Below are 7,443 nucleotides of genomic sequence, written 5' to 3'. Positions count from 1 at the left end.
AAGAAAACAGATTAAAAAAAACAAGCAAAGAAACAACACAAGAAACACACACACAACCCATAAAAACAGAAAATTGAAAACCATAATACACAACCAAAAGACCAGTAATATTTAAAATAACCAAACAAAGCAATATGAAACAACAACAACAACAAAAAAAAACAACCTTGAAAAACATCATTGAGTTCATTTTGTGTTGGCCATCTACTGCTGGGCATGGGGCCTGCTCTTAAGTGTGGTTTGTATACCCAGTGAGACTCCACTGGAGAAAATTAATTTTTCCTTTGCAAGTGGTTGTCAGTTGGAGGTAGCTCCTTCGTTAGGAATGGGAGCTCATGTCCATTTTGCCCTCTAAGCATTGGGACCCCATCTGGCTTGGATCCACGGAGGCCATGTGCACATTGCCACAGTCTCTGTGAATTCATAAGTGCCTCAGTCCTGCTGTATCTAGAAGACACTGTTTCCTTTGGTTATCCATCCCCTCTGGATCTAACCATCTTTCTGCCTCCTTTTCTGCACAGTTTCCTGTGCCCCGAGAAAAGGGGTTTGATGAAGACATCCCATTTGGGACCGAATATTGCAAGGTCTCTCACTCTTTGCACTTTGTCTGTATTAGTTCCTACACACTGCAGGAGGAAGCCTTTCTGAAGATGGCTGAGCGAGACACTGATCTATGGATATAGCAGAATGTCCTTAGGAGTTTTTTTTATTGCTATCTTCCTTTATCAAGACAATAGTATTTGGTTTTTCCCTAGGTTCATGGTCTAGGTGGATTTCATCTCATGGAGTGGGCCTTAAATTCAATCAGATATTGGTTGACTACTCCCATAATGTTTATGCAACTGTTGCACTGGAGTATCATGCAGGCAGGCCACTGTTGTAAATTTCAGGGAAACCTAAACTTCTTAAAGCCTGGATTAGGAATCTCTTGTGAATACACGTTTAATACATATTTATTGGATGAACAAAGGATTTAGCTCTTGTCTGCTCTTTGAGTCATAACAGTGACTACACCCTTACATTTGTCAATGTCACTGGACTAACATATGCAAGTTCTTTAAGTTATTTTTATCTGCTGTATGTTTCACACTACCATGCTTTTACTGGACCTGCTAAATCTACTCTTAATGCCTTCTATCTCCTAAGACTTTTATTTAAAATATTATTGGTTCAAATATTCCTTGTCTCCTAAGAAATGTTTATGCACAGTATAATGCATATTAACTTTCCTGTAATTTTATATGTATATATATATATGTGTGTGTGTGTACATCATTTAATATATTGCTTCATATACACTTACAAATGCATGTACATAAATGTGAAATACAAACTGTGAATCTGAGAATAATTATAGATCACTAGGAGGTGGCATAGTAGGGTACCTCCTTTAGACTGATAGTTTAAGGCCAGGAAAAGCCTCTCTGAGGAAATGACTTTTAGGCAGAGACCTGGAGTTTAGTTGGGCACTTGTCTTCACTGATTCGTCTTCTGCATGCTATTTGACCTGCTGCTTTAACTCCTGCCTAGAGCTTTATGTGTGTGGTTCCCTGTGCTTCGAAAGACCTGTCCTGCTAGTTGTTGAAATCCTACCTGTTCTCTGAGAGGCAGCCCCAGCTTTGTTTCTTTTGTGAAAACACCCTGGCTCTGACAGGCAAATAACAATTTATTGCCAATTAAACACCCGCTCTTAACCACCTTGACTGTAAGCTCTTGGGCATGAGGACCTAAGTATACCTCCTATGGCTGCTGTTCTGTTCCCTTTGAGTCTGATGAACTGTTTCTCTTTTTCAGTATAACTATCCCTGTTTATCTCAAGCATTCTTTTTATGATCTGAGCTATAATCCCAATGGGTTTTTGTTGTTGTTGTTGTTGTTGTTGTTATTGTTTTATTTGAGGCCCGGTCTTGCTATGTAGTTCAGGCTGGACTCCAATTCACAACACTGCTACCTTGATCTCCCGAGTTCTGGATTTAATCATTCTTAAAATGTGTCAGCCTTAGCTCGGCTTGGTTCTAATGCTCTGGCCTGGCTGCATACTAAAAGAAATAGCACTAGCTCTCTTACTCTAAAGCTAGATTTTTGACTTCTTCTAGGCTTCTGTTGAGTTTTTCGGCAATTGTATGACAATCTGAAACCACACTGAATTGTGAATGGGAAGTACTAGTCCAATTCAACCCTGCCCTATAGTTATTGCTGGTTTGTTTGTTTGGTTTTTGACTCAAAGAACTTTACATGTGTTCCCTTTAAAAATTTTTGCTTTACTCAGTTCATCACCCAACCTGCTGAGAGGTTTTAACAGTTATTTCTATCTGAAAGTATTTGTTATCCTTCCCAGCTTTATGTCATCAACATCCAAGACATCAATAAAGTATTAACCATAATAGCTGTGGTTTTAACTCTAGCATGGCACTACATGCTTTCTTAAGAACATTGATTCATTAATCAGCACCTTTATTTAGTTCAGGCAATTATATAATTGCTATGCACTCAAGAGTTCTTACTTTTCCATGAGAATGAGTAACTTGTCATCCCTGTCAAAGTTCAATAGCATGCCTACTCAGCATAATATCATGTAGTAAATTTAAATCGGGAGTGAGAATATCTCCTAAAATTCTAATATATTTATTTTTTGTGTATGGGTGTTTTACTTGCATGTATGAGTGAGTACCTGGTTGCCTAAGGAAGCCAGAAGAAGGATCCACTGCTGGAGCTACAGATGGTTGTGAGCCAACTTACGGATGCTAGGCGTTGAGCCTGAGTCCTCTGGCAGAACAGCTCTTAACTACGGAGCAATCTCTCCAGCCCAGGAATGAGAGTACTTTTATTTAGCAAAGATAGAATGAACAATGAAGATGGCTTTTATTCAGAGTATGATCAAGGAGTTAATTACCAGAAAGCCAGGAGAGTGAAGGCAAGACTTACATTTAAAAGAAAAACTTGGAAGTATAAAGATTAGGATAGTTGATGGTATTATGAGGGGCTGTAGATATGACAACCAGAAGACATTTCAGAATGAGAATACAGAAAGTATAGGAATAAATTAAAGGAAGAGATCTGATGAGTGATGTTGCATGTCTTCCTCACTTAGGCACTGAACAAAACCGAAGGGGGTATTTTGGCTTAAGAAGTAACTTCTGAAGTCTGAAGTTTGTCCCTGAAAATAAAGCAGGATTTCAACCTAAATTCCTCAGCTCAAAAGCCTCGGGAGCTTTCACTCTACTAGGTTTTTAATTAAAGAAGAGTGTATTTTAGGGGGAATCCAAAATTTAGGCAGCATCAGAAGGAACAATTCAGAACAGCTTCAGGATGGATTGTTTCTGATTCAGAGGATAAGAAAGCTAAGCTCAGAATAGCGCAGGACTAACTTTAAAGAACCGACAAAACTGGGAAGTTCAAGGAGGTGCTAAGACACACTCATTCTGAATGAAAAGCATGGTCCTCCGAACTGCAGAGGAGGCTTGAACCTAAGATACCAGGTTGCATGCAGCACAGTGAGCTGAGAATGTAGATTGTACTGGAATAAAACCTAGATGAATGTGCTGTTGACAAACCCTGGGGGACTTTCTGGCCATTCTCTTTAATTGCCAAATACATAAGGGAATAGAGGACAAAGACATTCAGCAGAGTCCCCAAGGACATATCTAAGGTGGCATTGAATACAGACAGCCTGACTTCAGAGTCCACACTCAGCACCCATAGCATGCAGTCTCTATGAATGCTCCCAGCACTGTGAAGCCTCCTCAGACTCTCCGTGACAGCCGCAGACTTCATCTTCTGGGTTTTTGCTTTTGTAAATTCACTTTGTTTCTTTTGTTACCTGGCATTGCTGTCTCTTGCTTTTCCATTTGGATGGGAGGGCTAAGAGCAGGCCTGAAGCCAAGATTCCCAGCTGTAAGTTATGGTCACCGGCAAAGGCTTATTTAGGCAGTACCATATTTTACAGGAAAAAGAAGGTATACAGAGTCAACCAGAAAACTGAAAAGTGCTGTTAAAATGTGAACAGAAAACCAGCAGCACAGACAAAACAATAAAAGAATGGTTACAAAACCTGTTCAGGTTGTCACATCTACTTGGTTAAGAGCAAAGACAAAAGTTAGTTACTACTTGAAGACACTTAGAAAAATGTGCCGTGTTGTAATGTACTGATGCCTGCTATTGCCATATGATCTGGGTCTGGAAGAATACCAAGTTTGTCATCTGGAGGAGGGAGAACAAGGGCCTCAGCCCAACAGTCCACTTCTACGCTAAGGGAGTTTCTGGGGCTCGATCTACTGAGGACAAAACATAGCAGGAGGTAAAGCAGGAGCAAAGCACAGGGAACCTGAGCATGAACCAAAGACAGAAGGCAACTGGGCAATGCCCTGTAGATCCTTTCCAGAATGAAGTCCTTGTTTAGAGTGTACTCCATTAGTGATGGCTTCTAAACAGGGCAAGTGATTTGCACAGTGCACAGGATGTGCTGGGTTGCCTGAGGTCCTTGTAATGACAAGTGGTTGGGATTACCTGCTGGAAACAGGACAGATAGACCAAAGGGCTGGAGAACAGCCTTCTGAGTACTGTTGAGGTCGTATAAGGATATCTAGGTGCAAATTTGACTGCAACCCTGTAAAGACACTTTGGAATACATTGACTCTCAAATTCTGGACGAGTCCTTTGGGAAGGCTCCCTAGAGGAGGTGAGTCCTGAGCTCAAATTTCAGAGGCGGGGGCCATAGATTATATTAAGCCTCTTATCCTACTAATGAATGATCAAATGCTCAGAGAAAGGGGATGACAAGGATCACTGGCCTATGGACAGATTGCAGAATTGTGATGGCCAGCTTCTGTTGTGGCCACTCCCTTACTGCATTCTGCTGCTGCTGCTGCTGCTGCTGCTGCTGCTGCTGCTGCTGCTGCTATAGGAAGCCTCAGCCCAACTTGCTTGCTCCAGCAAAAGCCCAGACATAGCTCACGGGACCGTATGAAGGCCTCCCTCATTACAACAACCATAAACCCGTATACGCGATTCGGGGAGCTTGTAAATATTCTGCAGCAGTGCCCGTGTGTGAGTGAGAGGCTTTTATGATGACCGCAAGGCTGAAATTGCCTTGTGAAAACTGAGAGCAGGTCTAGAAAAGAAGCTAGTCCCTGATATGAACTTCATACTTATCAGCTAGTCAACCTCCTCCATCAGAGGAAACAGCCCGTTCATGGGTTGATGGGATCTAATGGTTTAAAGAAGCCATTTCTTCCTTGACTGTAGAGTGATATGTGTGTAGTAGAGACACTGCAAAATATAGGAAAATAAAAAGAATAAAATAAAAGTGTAACTTCTCTATTCAAGTTTTGCAAGCCCCTGGTAACCCTAGCTTACAGCCTTTCAATGTTTTGTGTATGTATGAATTACACAAATGTATTATATGTTTGTGTGTGTGTGTGTATATATATATATATATATATATATATATCTCATATTGATTTTTATTGCAGTAGAATATAGGCAGCATACAATTTAACATTTTACCCTCTTTTAGATTCTTTGACAGTACTTCAATTGTTTTTATGTGAAAAATCTTTATAGACAATTGTTTGAGAGCTGGGTTTGGAGGCGTGTTTCCACAATTCCAGTACTTAGAAGGCGGGAGGATTGCTTTGAGTTTGAGGCTAGCTAGGTTGAGTTTCATAGTAAGACCATGTCCGGAAGGAAAGAAAGAAGGGAGGGAGGAGATGATCTCTTTCCTCAGGAGCTGCAGCTGAGCTCCAAGAAAGTCAGCCTTCCTTTGTAGTGCCTGATCTTTTTTCCAAGCAAGGAACATTTGGGAAAGGCCTGTCTCTTCTTGTTGACTTCTCCCTGGGGATGCCATCACAGATTCTCTTTTGGAAGCCTGGTGAGCTCCTCTAGACATCATTGTGTCTGGGCCTGCGGTGCCCTCTCTGTGCTGAGAGAATTGTTTCTGGCAAGTGTCTTCGCCTGCTTCCATTAGGCAGTCTCTATCAGGTGCATGTCCTAACCAGTATATGCTTAGAGTGTAGTTCTGCACTCAACTCTTGGTTTTCCTCATTGTAACCAGGGAACTGTTCAGTATCATGGACAAACCTCTATCTGCAGTTCTCGTCAAGGACCCTAAAACTTAATTAGCAGTAGTACCTCTGGCAAGGCTTATGAAGCTGAGATCATGGTTGTAAGAGTTATATTAGAAGGAGGATTTGAGGAATTGTATTAGAGGAAATTAAAGAAATTTCTTGTGTGAGAAAGTAGGAGTACATTGGTGAGGGTGGTGGGGCTGGGTGAAGACGAGAAGAGGCATCACAGGGCTCAGGAGCTCTTGAGCCTCCCCATGTGAAAGTCGCTTTGTGTATTCTATTAATCTTCCAAGCACTCCAAAAGGGACATAATTTGATCCTCATTTCCCAGTGAGAAAAACTGAAGCTTAGAAATATCCAGAAGTCCAGAGTCACACACAGTTAGGTGGTCCAGTCAGTTCTCTGACACTGGCTTTGACGTCTGTCCATGGTAGTATCATCATGTTCTTAGGAGACGATCTGCACCCTGAGATAGTGAAGACAGAAAATTTTCCAAAGTCAGAACTGAATTTTATTATTAGTCCCTGGATTTGGGGAGAGGTAAAGGTTGCCATGCTGTGTGGGATAACAAAATGTGCCTTCATCTGGGGGACAATCAAATTCCCCTGTGAAGAAGTGTGGGCTTAGCGTCTGTGGCATGCCACTGAACTAGATACACTGACTGATTTCAACAGATGCCACAAATCCCAGCTGAGCCGCCACTAGCCTTCACATCTACCTTGATGAAGTACGTGCATAAGGGCATAGAGTAGGAAAAACCAACAGAGAAATCTGATAGGAAAACCCAGAGGAGGAGGTAACCAGAACCAGTCAAGTGAGAAAGAGTAGGTCATGGGTGGAAAAAGCATGAATCTGTGGTTTGCTTTAGATTCTTGCACTGTTGTTAATTTTGGAATAACTAATACCCTATGTATGTGAAGGTGTGACTTAATTTTTCAATGACTATGGATAAGATGGTGTAATTGCATTTTATGACACCCATTCATAAGACAAACAAATACTTCAACAGTAGGTATGGCTACTGATCTTATCATGAAATAATAGATGGTAAGTGGAGCAGTGAGTTCCTGGCTGGTGTGTCATGGAAAATAGGTAGATTTTAGTTGTGTGGTTTATAAGGGCAGCTATGTGTTTGTTGTGAGTGACAGGCAATGGAAAAAGGTCCCTGGTGAATTGACAGGTGTTTCGGGAGGGAAGTTCATTGCTGTGGTGAGCAGAGTCCCATTAGCAACAGGTCTCTCTGCCTCAGGGGAGGTGGCCCAAAGTGTAGGATCAATGGTGAACTATTCTGTAGCCACTGGGAATTTTTATCAAGCCAGGGTTAGTCTAGGGGGTCCACAGGCAGAGGGCATGGTTACCTAAAGGTGCTTCTTATTGT

This window comes from Peromyscus californicus, unplaced genomic scaffold (assembly GCF_007827085.1).
Source record: "Peromyscus californicus insignis strain IS unplaced genomic scaffold, ASM782708v3 Scaffold_9__1_contigs__length_137607984, whole genome shotgun sequence".
NCBI lineage: Eukaryota > Metazoa > Chordata > Mammalia > Rodentia > Cricetidae > Peromyscus > Peromyscus californicus.
This window is presented reverse-complemented; position numbering follows the sequence as displayed.